This window comes from Jaculus jaculus, chromosome 7, assembly GCF_020740685.1.
Source record: "Jaculus jaculus isolate mJacJac1 chromosome 7, mJacJac1.mat.Y.cur, whole genome shotgun sequence".
Classification (NCBI taxonomy): Eukaryota; Metazoa; Chordata; class Mammalia; order Rodentia; family Dipodidae; genus Jaculus; species Jaculus jaculus.
The window spans coordinates 56,592,907-56,614,674 of NC_059108.1; positions in this window are offsets into that span (position 1 = coordinate 56,592,907).

Below are 21,768 nucleotides of genomic sequence, written 5' to 3' on the forward strand. Positions count from 1 at the left end.
TGAAGGAATAAGACTAAAGTTCCACATCAATATCTGACATCTGAAACAACATTTTGTGATGCTGGTATAATTTGATATTGCTTACTTAGTATACTAAAAAACTTCTTCCACTCAATGTTTTTGCATTTTTCCACAGTAAAGAGGGTCTATTATTTAATATATGAGTAAACATTTATGTCAGAAATAAAACAAAATTCAGTTAATGTCAGAGTGAATTAATTTTAACCATTTGAATAAATAAAGCAACATTTATTATATTATAAAGTTTTAGTTAACACCTACTTGCCATATTAGAGTTAAATATTGTGCACTGTGACTACCTTCATCACACATCATGGAAATTTTCTCATGATATATGCTGTTCATTTTGGATATACTTCAATGCCATCTAGCTGCATTCATTTTCTATTGATCACATCTTCAAGAGATTAGAAACTTAGAGAAAAGTTAGAAAAGTTATGCAGATAATCATGTCATTGAGGGTATGATGTTCATTGAAGGCATTATGTTCTCTTTGCAGTCCTTGACACACAGATGGAACATGACCTGAACTGGGAGACTTTGACCTCTGTTGTGTTGAGGAATGAGAATCAGGACCAGCAGCAACACTATGAGGCTCAGGAAAGAACAGATCAGCTGCTAACAAATTAAGCTTGGCCTTACTTGAGTCACAATGGAAATTATCCACAAATTTCACCCCTATAAATATCTGAATAACTCCCTGGATTCCTTCAAAACTTTTACTCAGAGCTCAGCCTCACACTGAGGTCCTGTGATAATCTTTATTTCTGTGCTCCCATCCCCTCTGGTCTCCAAAGCCCCCAGACTTTCCAATCCTATCTCCTTATTATTTACTTTTTTCATACTAACATAAGGTTCACATATTTTAGAAAATAGGACTCTTATTATTAAATATTCAGTGAAATAGTACTATGGTGAAGCCTATAACAGGGTGAATGTTTTCCAGACCACACTACACATCTCTAAAATGTTTATGAACTGAAGCTGTCTTTCCTTGATTCCCTCTAACAAATTCTTTCAAAATCTTCACTCATCTTTCTGGATTCATGACTATAATAAATATCATGAACTAATTGAAATTTTAGATGTCACATACAAAAATTTTATTTAAAAGACATATATTCTTATAAGAGAGATTCTTAAATATGGAAAATAAAACTCACAGAAAAATCATTCTTTGCCTACTTTGTAAGCTATGTTTCTTTTTTCTTGTTTTCCCTGCTATGATTTAATATCAATTTAACATCATTGCACTTGCATGACTTTTCAACACAAACAATTGTGAAAGATCTTCAGGTTTTGAGTATACTCATTTTTTAAGCCATTGTATGTAAAATATGTAACCAAATTTTCCCACCCTCATTTATGTTTTTTTTTTGCAATTGGCCTGGAAAGATTCTAGATCGATAGGAATTGACAATTCCAGTTCTATAGATTACATCATTCTTACAGAAATTCTTACAGGCCTGAAGTTCAAGCCTTTGAAATGTAAACAGAAAGGGAAAAAATCCCTTCTATTGGATTATCATGCTATAACTTCTACCATTGTTTGATTCATCTGACATAGTTTCTGTAGATTTTGTATAACTTTTTGACAAGAGTAAAGATAGGTCATGTTCTTGATTCTATACATAAGTGAAAGACTCTACCATAAAAGTTCTAAAGTTGGTAAATTCTTTCAGCAAAGTGGGATGATACAAAATCAACACACAAAAATCAGTAGCCTTCCTATGCACCAAAGACAAAGATACAAAGAAAGAGCTCAGCAAAGCTATTTTCAATAACTACAAAAATAATAAATAACATGAAATATCACTAACCAATGAACTAAAATTCATGTACAATGAAAACATAAAAATACTCAAGAAAGAAATTGAGGAAGACTTATGGAGATGAAAAGACCTCCCATGCTCCTGGATTGGAAGAATTAATATTGTGTAATGGTCATTCTACCCAAAGCAATATACAGATTCAATGCAATACCAATAAAAATTGCAGCATCATTCTTCAAAGAGATAGAAAAAATTGTCTACAGTTGCTTGATCTTTGACAAAAGGTCCTACAACATTCACTGGAGAAACAATAGCATCTTCAACAAATGGTGCTGAGAGATTGGATAACCACATGTTGAAAAAATGAAACTAGATCCATTCCTCTTGCCCTGCAAAAAAATTAACTCCAAATGGGTTAAGGTCCTCAACATAAGTTCTGAAATTCTAAAACAACTAGAAGAAAAGTAGGGAGAACACTCCATGATATAGGAGTGGGGAAAGACTTCACAAAAAAGACATCAATAGTCCAGAAATTGATGCAAACACTCAACCAGTGGGATCTCATGAAACTAAAATGTTATTGTATAGATAGGCTTATCATATATAGGGCCAACAATCAACCTAAAGAATGGGAGAAAAATCTTTGCCAGCTATACCTTCATCAGAAGCCTAATATCTAGAATCTACAAATTACTCAAAAAACTAAGTGATAACCAATAATCTACTAAAAAATATGGGGCAGAAAACTGAACAAAGAATCCACACAAGAAGAAATAGAAATGGCAAGTACTCACTTAAAGAAATGTTTATCAATGCGTTGCTTGGACAGATCTTGGTCATTTCCTCCAGTCGCCTATGTAGCACCTTCTGGCACTAGACACACTGACTGTCTGGGGACTGACTCTCTCCTGGCTTCCAGCCATGTCATTCCATTTTAAGCATCAGCTGCGTATGGAGTCTTCAGCAATAGGGTCTTACCACTGGCCTTTGGTGGGTCATCATTGTTTAACCTAATTAGCAACAAATAACCTGATGTGATGCCCACACAAGTGCAATAGTGGTACACAGCCATGGTGAGGAACCAATTGTTCTTGATTTGGCTAACTGATCCACTCAGTGGTACTAGACCCATAGCTGGAGCTGGGAAACAAGTCAGAACCATACCCAAACACAAGCCCACTCTACAATATCAAGCTACCATCAATCACGGGGTATAAGAGGGCCTACACCTATCATACTGTCTATCAAAAAAGTAAGTGTTATCTCAATTTTCCGGGTGCTAACTTACTCTCCATTGGAGAATCTGCTTCTCTTTTCCAGATAGATGCAGATCCTAAGAAGAGAGCTGCCCCAACATACCTCAAAAGGGGCCCAACTGAAACTAAGTACAACTGGCGAAACAAGCAAGGGTGATGTTTTCCTGTGAATGGGATACCAGCACAAAGGGGAAGGAGATCAACGCAGAGAAAAATCAACTCCTACCAAATCAGAGAGCCAGAGCCTCAGAGGCCCCCAACACCTCAGCACTGAAGCAGACCAAAAATGAACCCAACATGGCTTAGGGAAATTTTTCAGAAGAGGGGGCCAAAAGAATGTCAGAGTCATATGTTGGGTCATGATTTGCAGAGACATTTATCATACCAGTAACTGGGGGCTAACTCCACAATGCACGACCCATTTTCATCAACAAAGAGGGTCCAATGGGAGGGGATAGATCACAGATGAGCCTAAACAATGGTACCAAACTGCCATGAGTACATGGGTAGGCATTTACTCTAATAACTCTACTCTTTACTTCAGAGATATTTGCCCAACCATGTTTATCACCATTCTATTAACAACAGCTAGGAATTTTAATAAACTAAGATGTTCATCAACTGAACAATGGATAATGACTATGTGGTACACGTACACAATAGAATCTACTCAGCAGGAAAACTAAAATAATGACATTTGCAGGAAAATAGATGGACTTGGAAAATATCATTGTAAGCAAGGTCATGCAGTCTAAATAAGACAAAGGCCACATTTTCTCTCACTTATATGGCTCCTAAAATGGACCAGCTGAAGAGGAGGGCAGAAGGCAGTAAGCATTAAGACTATGAGAACAAAACTAGAATGAGACCAAGAAAAAGTGAAAATAGAGAAGGAAGGGAGGAAAAATAACTAGTAAAAGAAAAGAATATGGGCAGTGGGAAGGTGCAGGCTGAGGAAGGTAGGGAGGGGAACTAAACAAAACAAAGTTAGTACAATAGGAAACTTCCTCCCAGATACCAGTATATAAGATATAAGCCCCAATTAAGGGAGGTGGATGGACCACTATGATATGTCCAGTATAAGGTAGAGAATACTTAATCCTGAAATCACTAGCTATGGCTTGTGAACCTCAGGACCAGAACTGAGTTATTCCACAGTGAGTAGGCGGCCAAAGAAACCCCTGAGGTCCTCCAAATGGTGTAAGCTATTGCAAGGCACTTGGTTACTTAGCAGAGCTTAAAGCTAAGACTCTATTGCTGAAGACATCACAGTCTGTCATCTCAGTACACAGAGAAACCAAGTGGGAATAAAGAAGAAAACCAATTCTTTCCTGGCAAAACTCATGGCACTGGAAAGTGCTGTGGAAGTTATAATGTGACATAGCACACCAACAGCATGAATAATCTGGAAACCTTATGCAATCTACCACCTGGCCATGAAGAACACACTTGTGCAGTAGTGACACACAGCCTTTACTGGAAACAACTGTCTTCTGATGGGACATAAGACCCGCTCAGTGGGAGAGAACTCATAAATGGTGTTGGGAACCAAGCCAGTGCCCCATGGGCAGAAAAGTCACAACCCCCAAAGAGAAACCCCCATTTTTCTCTGGACACGTTGAGTGGGCATGCCCATCAAAATTTCTCTCAAACTTATATGCATGAGGTCTCTTTAATTAAAGCTGTTCTTATTCTTTGCTGGAGATTTTTTTGTTTGTTTTACATTTTTATGTATTTATTTTCAAGCAGAGAAAGAGATAGAAGAAAGAGAGAGAGAGAGAGAAAAGTCACTCCAGGTCCTATAGCTACTGAAAACAAACTACAGATGCATGTGCCCCTTGTGCATCTGTCTTATGTGGGTCCTAGGGAATCGAACCTGCATCCTTTGGCTTCACAGGCAAATGCCTTAACTGCTAAGCCATTTCTTCAGCCCTGTTTTTTTTTTTTTTTTTTTTTTTTTTTTTTTTAAAGCAGAGAATACTGGGAAGATCCAAGATCCCTAATTTCATTGAGAAAAGAGCCAACTTCTCATCACATAATGAGTTACCTCTTCCACATTCATCAGGGTCTAGAAGAAACAACAGAGGAAGCAACAACACGAGTATTGGTCCTAATTCCAGTACAGCAACCACCAGGTAAGTGGCAACAAACATGGTTTATTGAACTGAAACACATAATAACAGAAATACAGAGACTACAGAGAAATCAACACTAAAACAAACTGCTAACACACCCACCAAGGCTGAGGGGCTGTTGCAGAAGAGAGTATGTGAAGATTGTAAGAGCTACAAGGTGGGTAGAACTACCATGAGGCACCCTCTCCATACCTAAAGACTGGAGAGAGAGGCTCTAGTCACCGCCAGTGAACACCAAGGACTTTATCAAAGAGGGGCCTCAGGGGGTGAAGGGATACAAGACAATAACCTATGTTATAAAAAAAAAAAGGGCCAAACTTTGTGGCACACGCCTTTAATTCCAGCACTTAGGAGGTGGAGGTAGGTGGATCGCCATGAGTTCAAGGCTACCTTAAGACTACAGAGTGAATTGCAGGTCAGCCTTGAGCTAGAGTGAGACCCTACCTCCAAAAACTGAAAAAAAGCAAAAGGACTAGAGAAATGGCTCAGCAGTTCAGGCACTTGCCTGCAAAGCCTAAGGATCCAGTACCCACATAAAGCTAGATATACAAGGTGGCACATTCGTCTGGAGTTTGCAGTGTCTGGAGGCCTTGGTATGCCCATTCTCTCTCCCTCTCTCAAATAAATAAATAAAAGAATACATTTAAATATTTGCATGTATTAAAATATGTAAATATATAAATATATATGTACAAAAATAGGTCATGTTCTATTTTATCCTTACACTGAATTTAAAATATAAAAATGCTTTTAAGATCATTTTAATCATGTTTTATACTTTTATTCTTACTCATTTTTGCATTCCTTTGCCTGGTTAAATAAATATTGTCTCATTTCATGTTTGTAAAATGCATTTCATGATAACTTAAAAATCTTATCAATACAGTCACTCACCTAGACAAAATCTTTAAGTTATGATATAATGAGAGCTCACATTTTATTTTCATTATGTTTCATGTCTTTGCATACAAAGATTACTACAGTGGCCACTGTAACAAATACTTGATAGAAACAAGCATTAAATTCTCACACTGTCAAACCCATAAACTTTCTTCAGTTCCTTTCAGATTTTGCAAGAAGTCAGTTTGTGTTTCACGATACACATTTGCAAAAATTGTGAAAGCATTGTGCCTTGTCGGAGAAAGCAGAGTATATGATGCATTTGCATAAAATGAATCAGGAACTCTTTTCATTGAATTGCTAAGCATGGCTGGTTAGAAAGGAATCATTCTATTTGTGCTCAACCTATTCGTACAATTGTGTCATATTAACAAAGCAATTAGCTTGGCCTGGGCAATCCACAGGACAAATTAAGGCCTTAAACAAAGTGTTATTGTAATCATTACCCTTCATTGTAAGTAAGCATTTCAGAGCATCATGTAAGTATTATGCAGCATAAAGTTAATAGGGAAACAGTATTACCCTTGGCTTCTCTTGTGTTACTATTTATGCATGCAGGATTGTTCTGCTGTTCAGTGTGTCCAAATGAGCAGAGTGTGTTATTGAAAGCTCTACTATTGAGGAATAGTTTTCTCACACTGTGGTTAGGATTCCTGCCCAATGCTCCAGGTCACTAATTTCGAATGATAGTATTTACTAGCATGTTCAAATTCCTCTCTGCCCAATGCTATTAGAATGAATATATTTATATAAGAGTCTTGATCAATTTTATGCAATCAGAAGAACTTTAAAAAAATGCATTATGTGGGCTGGATAGATGGCTTAGTGGTTCAGCACTTGCCTGTGAAGCCTAAGAACCCTGGCTCGAGGGCTCGATTCCCCAGCACCCACGTTAGCCAGATGCACAAGGGGGCACACGCATCTGGAGTTTGTTTGCTGTGGCTGGAGGCCCTGGTGTGCCCATTCTGTCTCTCTCTCTCTCTCTGCCTCTTTCTCTTTTTGTTATTGTTCTCAAGTAAATAAATAAAGATAAACAAAATATTTTAAAAAATGCATTATGTGCTAAATATATATTCATACACATGGACATGTGCAAGCATGCACATGGGCACAAGAAGTATCCTGTTTACTTAAATTTCAGTGCATACACACTAAGTACAACTGTTTTACCTTTTCTTGAATCACCTCAAGCCAGATCACTTGATGGCAATAAAATTAGCTTGATGAGTACATGTTAAAAAATGTACTAATTTTAAAGATATTATCTCAAATTTTCTGAACGCTGGTTATAGCCTTCAATCATCAGTAATAACTATACTGAACATCTTGAAAGATGTTATCCATCAACATGATTTCACAGATAAAAAACAAGGTTTTTTTAAATTGGGCAAGTCAAAGCAAAAGATGACAATATGTAAAAAGCACATCTTTGCCTCTTGGTGCAATGCTTCTCTTACTTCTGCATTATTTTTTTCATTGATTGTTTATAAGTTTGTTTTTGAGCATCCTAGTTTTACATAAATGAATCCAAACCATTTCATAATGCTATATCCAATAATATGCTGACAGAAATATGTCAGCTTTTTGTTTCTTTTCATAACTGAAATTCAAATCTGAGCATGAGTAAATGAAACATGTAGGTTTTGTTCACTGAAACTATTCATTATAATAAACATTATGGAGTTAGGTCAAAGAATTGTTTGAAAGAGAGTGAAGCTACTGGGTTGTGGTATTTGTGTGAAACTGTAGTACTTCTTACTTTAAATAACTCATTAAGATATTTGTATATGACTATAATGTGACTCTTTCTTTATTGCAATACAATATAATAGAAATGTATTAATTATAATGTGGATTTCATAGACTTTTTTGTTTATTTTTATTCAATTATTTGAGAGCTACAGACAGAGAGAGAATGGGTGCCCCAGGGTCTCCAGCCATTGCAAACAAACTCCAGACTCATGTGCCCCCTTGTACATCTGGCTAATGTGGGTCCTGGGGAATCAAGCCTTGAACCAGGGTCCTTAGGCTTCACAGGCAAGTACTTAACTGCTAATCCATCTCTCCAGCCCTCTTGTGGTTTTCTTGACACTACTTTTTCAAGAATTTTCATTTATTTACACATCTGTGTATATAAGTTTTGGGGGCACACCAGGGTCTCTCCCCATTGCAAACACATACAGATGCATGCACCCTTTTGCATCTGGCTTCAAATAAGTGTTTAGAACTTGAATTGTGGCTACAGGCTGTGCAAGCCAGTCCCTTTAACCACTGACCTATCTTGATAGCCCCTCGGTTTGTTTTAATCTTACAGGAATAATCAACCAATTTTGAGCTACATGTTCTGTGAAATTTCAGCTTGTACTTATCCATTAATAATAGAAAACTGGTATTTATTTTTCTTTCAAATATCCCACAAAATCTTACAATTGTATTCTTTAGTGAAAATGTAGTGATTTTCCTTTCACTACTTTTGTTCAGCATGTCCTGGAAAATTCCAACTGAGCACTTAGGAAAGAAAAATAAATAAAGAGTATGCAAGTAGGAAGGAGGGAATCATATTACCCTTCCTTTCAGATAAGAAAATCCTATGTACAAAAATGCACACAGACTTCATAAGAAAAAGACTGCAAGAAATGAGAAGTGGATTCAGGAAAGTTTTGGGATATACATTCAACATTAATGTCAATAGCATTATTGCATATTGCTAATCCCAACTTGTTGAGAATGAAATCAAGAAAGCAATCCCATCATAAAGAAAATAGCTTAGAAAAATTTTCACCAAAAAAATGACTGAACATTACAAATTACTAATGAAAGAGTTTGAAGTCACAAAACAGATAAAGATTTCCCAGATACATTGAGTAGAAGAACTTATTAAGTTAAAATGCTATACTCACCAAACCAATATAAATATTCAGTGTAATCCTAATCAAAATACCAATGAAGTTCTTCACAGAAACAGAAGAACCAAATTCTAAAGTACTTATGGAACCATAGGAGATCTTGATTAGTCAAAGAAATTAGGAGCTAAAAACATAAAACTAGAGAAAACCCAATTTATGATTTCAAGGCTTCCTTACCGGGATAGAAAACCAAAACATCAGGTATCAACATTGACGTTATATGAAACCATATATTTACAGCCAACTTATTGGCAAAGACACCAGTAAAAATACAACAAAACATCCCCAAATCTACTAAGTTATTCAACTTCTTTCTGTCTATTCAAAGAAAATGAAATCAACCTATCAAAAGGTGCCTTTATTCTCTGTTTACTGCATTACTGTTCACAACGGATAAGCTGTTGAACCAAATCAGTAAGTCACAAAGAGAATAGCTTTAAAAGTATAGACTATATGGACACAGGGATATTATACAGCCATAAAAACAATATCTTGTTGCTTCTAGAAAAATATCAGGAATTACTGGATAACTTCATAAGTGAAGCAAGGAAGACAGAGAATGGCAAACACATCCTTCACTTTCTATATGTGGAGGAACAAAATGCAGATTTTAAAGAATAGACCAGAAGGCTGAATAACATACCAATGTATGTGACAGAAGGTTGTCATGTTCTACAGCACAACTGGGTGGCTGTGGAATACAGAAGAACTTTATACACTTTATAAAGAACTATGAAGTTCCTCAAGAACAGAGTTAAATCATGTGGAGGACAGAACCTCAGAGCTAGAAGACAAAAAAAAAAAGAAACAGTTCAGGAGTCAAAGTTACAAGTTACAAGGAGTTATAAGTTCAAGAAATCTTGTAAACAGAACATGAGGGAACTGTGTGACACCCTAAAATGACCTAACATTCAGACCATGGGTATGCCAGAAGGTGAAGAAATCTACACCAAAGACATGAAGAACTTATTCAATAAAATTATTGAAGAAAACTTTCCTGTCCTCTCAAAAGAGAGTCCCATCAAGGTACAAGAAGCTAACAGAACTCCAAACAGACTGAACCAAAGAAGAATCTTGTCAAGGTACATCATCATGAACACTCTATACAATGAAAAAAAAGAGAGAGTCCTAAAAGCAGCAAGAGAGAAACAAAACATAACATGCAACGACAAGCCTATCAGAATTACCTCAGATTTCACTATAGAAACCCTGAAAGCGAGACTGGCCTGAAATGGAGCATTTCAAAGTCTAAGAAACTATGGCTTCAAACCTAAACTACTGAACTCAGAAAAAGTATCCCACACAATAGATTATGAAAGAAAAATATCCCATGATAAAAGCCAGCTCTATGACTATATGAATACAAAGCCAACCCTACAGAGAATACTTCAGGGAATGCTCTACACAGAAGGGTCAAACAGCCAATGTCAAGAGCCTACAGGAGGAAAATCACAATAACCAAAACTATAGCAGACTCAAAAAAGTACAAAGTTAAAGCAAACACAAAACCCATTGAGCACCCCAACATGGAAGGGATTAAATCAAACCTCACAGTTATAACCTTAAACATTAATGGTCTTAACTCACCATTGAAAGTCAGAAGTTAACAGAGTGAATAAGAAAAATGGACCCTTCAATTTGCTGTCTTCAAAATAACCCACATCACCACTAAAGAAAGACAGTTCCTCAGGGTGAAAGGATGGAAAATGATATTCCAAGGAAATGGAAATAAGAAACAAGCAGGTACTGTTATATAAATAAAAGGGATAAAACTTGGAAAGGAAAAAATTAGACCTACTGGCAACAAGATATGACCCTGTACATAAGTAACCCAAAAGTCTCAATCTCAAAACTACTAAAGGTGATTAATTCCTTCAACAAAATGGCAGCATACAAAATCAACACACAAAATCAGTATCATTTCTACATGAAATATACAGAGAAAGAAATTAGCAAGGCTGTCCCAGTTTTAATAGCAACAGAAAAAGTAAATAACTTGGAATAATACTACCTAAGGTTGGGAAAGACCTATATAATGAAAACATAAAACACTCAAGAAAGAAATTGAGGAGGAATTGCCATACCTGATCTAAAGCTATATTACAAAGCCAAAGTAACAAAAACAGTATGGTTCTGGCATAAAATGTTAATACAGACCAATGGAACAGAATTGAATACCAGGACCCTATCAAATAACTACAGCTACTTGATCTTTGACTAATTGCCAATAATGTAGACTGCATTTTCAACAGATGGTGTTGGGAAAATTGGACAACCATGTATAGAAAATGAAGCTAGATCCACATATCTCACCATACAGAAAAATCAAGTCCAAATGGATTAAAGACCTCAATATATGACCTCAAACTCTTCTACTGGAAGGAAAAATAGGAGAAACTTTCCATGATTCAGGAGTGGGGAAAAACTCCCTGAACAGAGCTCTAGTAGCCCAGGAAACTAAATACTCAGCCAATGGGATCTCATGAAGCTAAACAGTTTCTACACAGACAACCATACCATAAGCAGAGCCAGTAGATTACCCACAGAGCAGGAGAAAAATTTTGCCAGCTATGCCACTGACAGAGGCTTACTATCTAGAATCTACAAATAACTCATAAAACTAAACAATAAAAAAATCAAACAACCCACTCCAAAAAATGGGACAGAGAACTAAATAGGGAGTTCTCAGAGGAATAAATACAAATAGTGCACTTAAGAAAAGAAGAAAATATTCAATATCCCTAACCATTAGGAAAATGCATATGAAAACAACTATGTGATTCCATCTTAGTCCAGTGAGGATGGAAATCAATAAAAAATCAAGTGACAATAAATGTTGGTGAAGATGTGGGGAAAGAGGAACCATCAATCATTGTTGGAGATGATGTAAAGCTGTACAACCACTATGGAAATCAATATGGAAATTCCTTAAAATGGATGAATATAGACCTACCAATCATCCCAGCTAGTCCCTTACTGGGCATTTATCTTAAAGAATCCATGCTTCACAACAGAGATATTTTCTCAGTCATGTTTATAGTTGCTCAATTCATAATAGATAAGAACTGGAATCAACTCAGGTGTCCATATCATAACATGAATGAATAACAAAGTTTTGGTACATTTTCACAGTGGAATTTTACTCAAAAATAAGAAAAAAATGATACAAAAATTTGTAGAAAAATGGACAGACTTGTAACTGATCATACTCAGCAAACTCACACAATCACAGAAAGACAAACACTACATAGTCTCACTTATCTGCAGTTCCTAAACTGTACCAGCTTGAGTTGGTGACATACCTGATAGGCAACTCAAAGCTTAGGCAATAGATATGAAGGGTTGGGGAGAATAAACTCAAAACTAAATCCAAAAAGAACTGGTACCATAGAAACCTATGTTCTTGAAGATAGACTAAACCATATAACCCTAAACAAGAATAAGAGAGAACAGCTAGAAAGGGTGGAAGGAAGCCTAAACTTAGAACTTTTTTTTTTTTTTTTTTTTTTTTGGTCTCTGGCCTATAACTCCTAGTACCAGAAATCAGTTGGTACCCACAATTAAGCCATTGACCATAAAGACCTACAAGACCCTGCAAAAAGACAGGCTTCTGTCAAAGCACTTCATTACTGGCCTATTGCTAAAGACACCGTATGCTGCTGGCACAGAGCATGGAGAGACCTGGCTGGAATCTGGAAGAGATCCAGTTCCCAAACAGTCCACCAAGTGCAGGAAAACACTGAGGGAAAGTGGCCAACAATTGTCTGAGCAGCCAGAGGTCTAAGCTACTCAGAAGCAAACACCCTGACAGGATGTACATGCCAGTGTTATAGCAGCACATAGCATTGGTGGGTAACCAATAGCTTTCTGATTGGCTAAGTGATCCACTGAGTGCAAAGGAACTCATATCTGGAATTGGGAACAAGGTCAGAATTCTATGAAGACAAAGATTATGCTCTCAAATGTCAAGTTATTACTAGTCTTTGGCTAAAAGTGGGGCTAGATACATCAAATTCTCCTTAAACTGATAATGCTTATCCCACTTAAACTATGCTGACTTTACTCTCCAATGGAGAATCTGCTTTTCTTTTTCAGAAGGTAGTGAGCCCCAAGGAGATAAACTATCCCAAGCACTTCAACAACTACAGCTGAAACCACAGAGGAATTAGGGAGACAAGCATGAGAGCTGCTTCCATGGTGATCCTGACAACCAGTGTCAGGGTGAAGTAGACACACCCTGAGTATACTCAAGCACTTACCAAAGCAGAGATCCAGAGGCTCCTAAGAGCTCATCACTGAACTAGACTTAAAACATACTCACCATGGCTCTGGGAATTTTGCAGAAAAGGATGCAGACAGAATGCAAGAGCCACAGGTTGGGACATCATGCCCCGAGGCATTGGCTCCCTCCAAAATCTGACTACTGCTCCCACAACACATAACCCACAACTCCTTGGGGCAATATTTGCAACACCACTGAGGAGGGAAAAGAGGGTACCAATTCATGATGTATAAATACAAAGTGTTGTTTATAGTAATACATAAATTTTTTAAAAAGAACAGGAAGTGGAAATTTGAATGCTCCAATTCCAAAGAAATGATGAAGAGATTGAAATGCCAATTGTCCAGATTGAATCATTTATGAATTACATACTTTGATACATTAATATGCAACAGTTACAAAATTTTTTAAATACTGTGTAAAACTTGAAAATGTAGCTTAAAGGTGATTATGTTTTTAGAGAAAAAGGACTGGATTTATTGTTTCTTTGAAACAATCATTTTATTGGAATATATTATACATAGAGATAATTGTTCAGATTCTATATATTTAAAACATGAAATTTATATATTTACACAAATATGTCCGTAAGTGGTGGTTCACACCTTTAACCCCAACACTTGGGAGACAGAGGTAGGAGGATCACAGTGAGTTTGATGCCACCCTAAGACTACATAGTGTATTCTAGGTCAGCCTGGGCTAAAGCAGGACCTTATTTTGAAAACCAAAGAAAAAATTATATATATATATGATATATGTATATATATATCATACATATATACATATCATACATATATTTGCATATATATGTATGTATACATATGGTATCCTTAAGTACATATGCATACTTTTGCATATACTCAAATATACATATAAATTTATACACACAGAAACAATTACAATAATTATTTATAGAGTATAGAAATACTCATCTTTGTCAATGAAAATTTTCTTCAGAAATGGCAGTGATCTTTCTAAAGACACAGACAGATGCTTCAGAAAGCCATGTTTGGATCTTGAGCTTTCCTTTACAGCCAAGGCAGCAGGTGCTTTGGGCTTCTGTTTGGTGGTGGTCAGAAATACTGAATGAGTGAAGCTGGTTTTTCTTACCTTATAGAGAGGCTGCTGTTGATGACTTGGCTTATACCTTCTTTCTGTTTGCACTTGACAGTGCTCTTGAGTGCAGCTTTAGCCATGTTTTCTGTGGACCTGTCAGAATGCACCAGAGGGAAGTTGCAGTAGTGTCTTTCTCTCAGCAGGAGTGTTTGTCTTTGCCTTCAGCTCTTTTTCTGCTCTGAGAACAGGTATCCTAACACCAACACCAACTCTCATGCTAACTACATCTTTGCATCCCAGTTAACCTATGAGATGACGAGCTTCACTGACACTGGCAATGTGTGCTTCTAATGCAATTTCCTCTGATGTTGAAGAATTTGGTGCTCTACAATCTACTGATAAAAGTATTTATTAAAAACCTTGATAAACTCAAAATATGCTACTTCTATAGTAGCATCCCATTTTTCTTTCACACTGAAAATCTAGATTTTTGTATTTTATAAACATTATCTATCTATCTATATAGATGATATGTATATACATGTATATATGTATATATATGTATATATAAACATCATCTATATCATATATATACATATATATGTATACAATATACATATATATACAATAATAAAATTACCCACTCTGATTTTATAATACAAAAGTGAATGAGAATTATAAATATGCTTCAGATTAGAATAATGCATTCTTCTCCTGACTTAAGACTTTAGGAATAACAACACTTTTTAATAAAATTTTTCAATGTTCTCAAAATCTCATGGAAAGGACTAGAAATATATCACAATTTAGATATTGAATATGTCATACTTATAGATGTGTGAATGTAGCCCCCTTTCTAAACAGTGTGAGGTGAAATGTTCATTAATATTACATCATTAGAGTACAGTTTAACCATATGTGAAAATTAGAGTACCATAAAAATGTGAAAATATTCACTACATATAATTGTTCCAACAATAAGAAATAATAACGCTCACCTTGTTCAAATCGTGAGTTCCCTAAATGAACATTAAGTTGTTTTAAAATAGAGCAGATGACTATAAGGACCATTTGAAATATTTTAAATGATAGTAGCTAAATAATACTGAAATGGGCATATGCACAAGTATTTATTAGTCCAAATGTATAAATGGACAGAAATTAATATTTTATGAGTCAAATTAGTATATGACATTTTTAGATTTCAACATTTATTTCTTACATATAGACTTATATTACTTTCATTAGAAGCCAGAGAAATCCAACCCAAAGAGCTCCAGAAGTAAAGAAATAACTAAAATCAGAGCAGAAATTAATGAATTGGAAAGCAAGGAAACAATTAAGACAATTGACAAAACAAAGAGCTGATTCTTTGAAAAAATAAACAAGATTGACAAACCCCTGGCCAGTTTGATCAAGCAAAAAAAGGAGAGACTCCATATTAACAAAATTGAAAACAAAAAAGGAGAGATCACAACAGACATAAGTGAAATTGGGAGAATCATCAGGACTTATTTCAAAAACCTCTACAGTGTTCCTACAGTGTTATTCACAGACATAGAGAAAATGATCTCAAATTTCATAAGGAAAGGCAGAAGGCCTCACATATCCAAACATATTCTCAGCAAAAGAAATACCTCTTGTGGCATCACCATACCTGATCTAAAGCTATACAACAAAGCCATAGTAATAAAAACAGCCTGGTACTGTAATAAAAAAAGGAGTATAGACCAATGGAATAGACTTGAGGACCCGGACTTTGGATCAAGCAACTATAGCTACTTGATATTCGACAAAGGCCCGAACAATATAGGCTGGAAAAAAGACAGCATCTTCAACAAATGGTGCTGGACAAACTGGATAACCACATGTAGGAAACTGACACTTGACCCACACATTTCACCATGCACTACACTCAAATCCAAATGGATCAAAGACCTCAATATAAGACCAGAAACTCGAACACTACTGGAGAAAATTTAGGAAGTACTTTCCATGATATAGAATGGAAAAAGACTTCCTGAACAAAACCCCAGTAGCTCAGGATCTTAAACAGTCACTCAACCAATGGGATCATATGAAACTGAAGAGTTTCTTTACAGACAAGCATACAATAAACAAAGCCAATAGATTACCCATGGAATGGAAGAAAATATTTGCAGGTTATCCAACTGATAGAGGCCTAATCTCTAGAATCTACAAAGAACTCAAAAATCTAAACAGTAAGAAGTCAAACACCCCACTCACAAAATGGGGCAAAGAGCTGAACAGGCAGTTCACAGGGAAGAAATACAAATGGCAAACACACACTTAAGAAAATGTTCATCATCCCTACTCATCAGAGAAATGCAAAAAAAAAAAAAACAAAAAAAAAAAAAAACAACAAAAAAGAAGCCAAAGAAATAATGTTCATTTTCAAAATACAAATATATAGATAATTTAAAATTGTTGGGAAAGATTCATAACATTATTACAAATATTTCATTCATGTTGGAAACCAGACCAAAGTAGGTCACAAGGTCAAGAGGAAATACATTTATAAGAATGAATTAAGAAGTAGGGTGAAGGTAGGGCATCTTATGCTGCATGTTAGTAAAGGTTAGTTGACTTATAACAGGCAAACATGGGCCTTCTTTCTTTCTATGAATATTTTCTGAAGAACATCTACCCATTTATTGTCTGCTCTTTATGAGAATTCCATAGTATTATCAGAAGTGTTTAAAATAATTGCTTAAACATATGGAAGCATGGTCATGTATAGGCTGATAGACTATGGATATTTAGGCAAGTGAAGGAATTTGCTTTGCCAGGTTAGTTGAGCTCTGTGGTTTCCTTGGGAGATGGCTGCTCTGGGTCCTAGAGGGCAAGGTCTTATCTTGACAGTACCCATGACCATGGCACAGAGCCCTCCATGACCTCACAAAGCATATTTTGGGGGGCTTCTAAGAAGGTAATTTTGCAACTACATTCCCTGGGCTTTAAGTTGGGGCTGTCTTCATGTGTAACTTTATGACAGGAAAATTAAGAGGCTCTTCAACTTGTCAGTTGACATTTTATTATCCAGATACAGACTCTAGATTCTTGACAGAAAAGGCTGTGTTTGAATAGTTGCGCTACATTGTGATTGTGATTATTTGAGCATATATTCCTACTTTTGAATTTCAGGATGCTGCTCTCTACTGTGAGAATAACAATAGCCCATTTTCACCGAAGTTCTATGAGGTTGCTTTTTAGTAAGTCATGGTGACAGAATTCTTTTTTATAACATTTGGTTTTTAATTTGGGTAGTAAAATTAAAGTTCTTTATACAATGTAAAGAAATGTAAATTGTGTTACATGTGGTTAGTATATTATGATCATAAAGTGTTTTCACTGTGTGACCAAAGTAAGTGCTGTAGCATATGTAGTATACTGGCAGTTCCTCCTGACAAGAATAGATCGTGGAAAGGTCTTCCTAAGAAATACCATGCGTTGATACATCACCAAACTGGGCTGTTGCCATTAGGATTTATTAGGAAAAAAATCCCAATGAATCACTTGGAGACTGTTCCTCTAAATGAAAATCAAGCACACATGTTATTGCTTTCTCAGGTCTAATTGTTATATATGTGGTTGGCTATACTTTTGTATTTCCTTGGTGTTAAGATATTATGTCACATGAGATTTTCTCTTGTCATTTGTTTCCCTCTTTTTCCACTCATTCTTCCTTTCCTCCTTCCCTTTATAATTACATTTTCCTTGATGCAGATTATTTGTAATTTTACTGTCTTCCCTTTGTGGGATCCTTTTATTTTCCTTTGCAATTCTATATAATATTTCTGTAATCATTCTTCTCTAGTTTTGGATATAAGTTTATGTACCTATTGGCTATTATGTAACACCAAGCTCCTTGTGTCTTAATACAGATTCTTCACTCTCTATCACAAATCACTTCCTGTCTTATAAATTCCTGGATTTCTCCACTTTGCCAACTGTGATTCCTAGTATATTTGGGCTCTTGCACTATTGGTTATTCTGAGGGCATCAGAATTCATTAGCAAATGCCTCTACTTTTAGAAATTGGCCTTTAATCCCAGCACTCGGAGGCAGAGGTAGGAGGATCACTGTGAGTTCAAGGCCACCCTGAGACAACAGAGTGAATGAATTCCAGGTCAGCCTGGACTAGTGTGAGACCCTACCTCGCAAAACCAAAAAAAATAAAATAAAATAAAATAAATAAATAAAAAGGAATTGGATACGATTTTTCTTTGAGGAATCATATTAGTTGCATGGCTCCTACTGTTATGTGCCTTAATGTTTGCTTTCCATTGAATCTGAGCTGGTTCATGGTATGAAGAAGGAGGGTGTGCTTGCTCAGGGTAAGCATTAAGAACTTATACTTTTGCACCCTGAGAAACAACAGCCACCATGTTAGGAATTTATTACTATTGTTCTAGAGAGATGACTTAGCTGTTAGGGTGTTTTCCTGCAAAGTGAAAGGACCCAGGTTTGATTCCTCTGGACCCACGTAAACCAGCTGCACAAGGTGGCACATGCATCTGGAATTTTTTATTTATTTATTTATTTATTTTTGCAGCAGATGGAGTCATTGGCATGTCTATTCTCTCTTCCTCCTTTTATTTCTACCTGCCTCTTTCTCTCTGAAACAAATAAACAGAAATCATATGTTAAAAAAATCCTGCCACTGCTCCTCTTTCTTCTTGTAAGGAGTCCAGCTTGGTTAACTGGACAGACTACTGTAGAAAACCAAATACTTTTTATAGCAGAAACAGCCAAGTTCCCAGTTGGAAGATTGCATTAATTTCTAAAATACATGAGAGAGTTGATCTTCCAAGTAGATCCTCTATCCTCAGTAAAGGCACCACGTAATGCCACGTAGAGCACATATGAGCTGTCCAAGTTGCAGAATTGCAAGGCAATAAAGATTGTAGCTTTTGTTGCTAAGTGTTGAGGTATTTTCTTGTGTGGTATCAGATAACTGAAATGCTTTTCTCTATGGAAACATTTTAATTTATTATGCCTGCTAAAGGCAATGTTATTTCTTTGAAATGTGCAATTCTTTATAAATGTACATGCATGAGGTTCTCCTGGAGTGAAACAAATAGCATTTTCTTCTTCCACCTCACTGTATGATTTATGGAAATCACAACTTTAAAAGTATGGAGTAATTTGTAGCTGTTTGAATAAGACACTGCGGTAAGAGCTTGCTTCTTTAATTATCCATTTGATATACACAGTAATTTACTAAGTGGTAGTAATAAAATTACAAAGCCATGAGATAATTCATTTTTTGTTCATGCACCATGTCCAATTTTTTTCTATGATAACCTTTAGCCTGCATATCATCACTCACATTATTAATTTGTACAAACAGATGCTCATTTTACCTTATTTTTAATTACCTGGGGGATCTGGCATGATTACTTATGCAACCATATTAATAACATCTACATTCAGAACATTGTTTCTTAAAAATCATAAAATATGCAAAGGAAATAATTTAAAATAATGATTGCTATTCAAAATGAATATATAAGGGATGATTAGCTTATATCATTTAAAGAGAATAATATAATACATATAAATATGAAAGGAGAGGGAATTAGCAAGGATATTAAAGAACAAATATCTATGTATCATGCACATGCAACCACTTCAAGGACATATTTGTGTGGGGTCCCTGATGACCAATCTGCCCTCGTGAATGTGAATGTACTGAAGGGTAGATGAGTTGATGGTGTCAATTATCTGCTCATTTTTGAATTCAAAAGACAGAGTTTTTAAAGATAGAAATAGTGAAGAGGTAATGTGATTTTTATGACCTGTAATATATTATTGTATTCATGTCTATTCAGATAATAATCAAGTAGAATAAAAGTGAATGAAGCAAAATCACTTACAAAAGAAAGTCATAGAATCTTTATTTTAAACATAGCATGATTAAAAATAGGAAGAAAAGAACCCTGTTGCAATGTGGTAACTTTACCCTTTTTCTAATGAAATGATATTTCAGGAATTGTTATACTGCACTTCTTCTGAAAATGATCCAAATTCATTATATAAAATAATAATTTAACCCAGATTGTGTGGTCTGGAGAATTAAACTGAAGAAATGCATATGCTAAATAGAACATCCTTCTCAGTGCCTTATTCCCATCCTTGCATTGTTGAGACAGGGCCTTACTCTCCCCCACATACTGCTCTCAAGCTCCTCACTCTCCTGTCTCTGCCTCCCATGTTTGTAGGATGACAGGCTTGTACCAGCACAACTCGTGTTCCTCCAAAGTTTCGTTCTAATACTTAGTGAATTATGCCATTTAAAGACATATGCTCACACATTTTATCTACTTCAATTTATCTATATACTCTAACAATCGTGATTACAACAATCAATATATTAATTGTAAACATTAATAAGATTTTCTATGATATTTTGAGATATCCATACATGTTGCACTGAACTCAGATTCTCCTCCTTTATACATACATGTTTAATGGTTTTCTGACATAAACGGGGCATAAATAGCAGGACAATGCTGACAATGTCTAACAGAATTGTGTACTTTTTTGCATTAATATGACTCTACTTTCCCCAAAGTTACCAACTATGCCTTTACTTTATATTTTGCCTACATTTTTCATAGCTCTTCAGCCTAAAATCTATTATATTCTTGGAAGAAACTGAGAGTGATAATAATTTTGATTCATAGTACAAATAATTTTCTAGTGATCATAATTTTAAAAACTACCATGATCCCCACTTTACATAGCTATACAGAGATTCTGTTGATTGTGGCAAAATAACTTCTTTTTAATTTCCTTAATTTCTTGTGGGTTCTATTTAGAGACTGCCAATGTTAAAAGCTGCCACTACAGCTCTATTAAGTTTCTGCTGGGGGTTTAACTTATTAGATTTGGACCTAACCTTATCAAATGAGCTTCTAACTAATGATTATACTCTAAAGACTACTTTTGTACTAATTGGCTTTCCCTGTTTAATTGTCTTACAAAATTGATAATTTAGTAAAAGTATAATAAGCCTTTAATATTTCAGATAATTTGGCCCCATTGTGGTCTTTAGAGGGTTCTCACTTAATAGAAAATTGGATGTACATTGTGAAATTTAGGTCTGGCTTTCAGCACATGATTTACAAAAGGCTGAATGACTATATAAAGATGGCTTTCATAATCTTGCGGTCTTACATTGAATATCACAGATTTTATTTTGAATTTTGAATGCATAAGAGCACTAACTCAAAAAGTATTTGGGAGAGTCAAGTAGTAATGCATTTTTCTGAAGGAATATAAACAAAATCTTTTTTATAATCAGGGTAAATATCTATATGTTTTTCATTTTATTAAATTAAATTTCATGTCCTGACATTATACTCAGCTTTTCCATAGTGCACCTAAGGCACGACTACATTTGCAATTTACAGA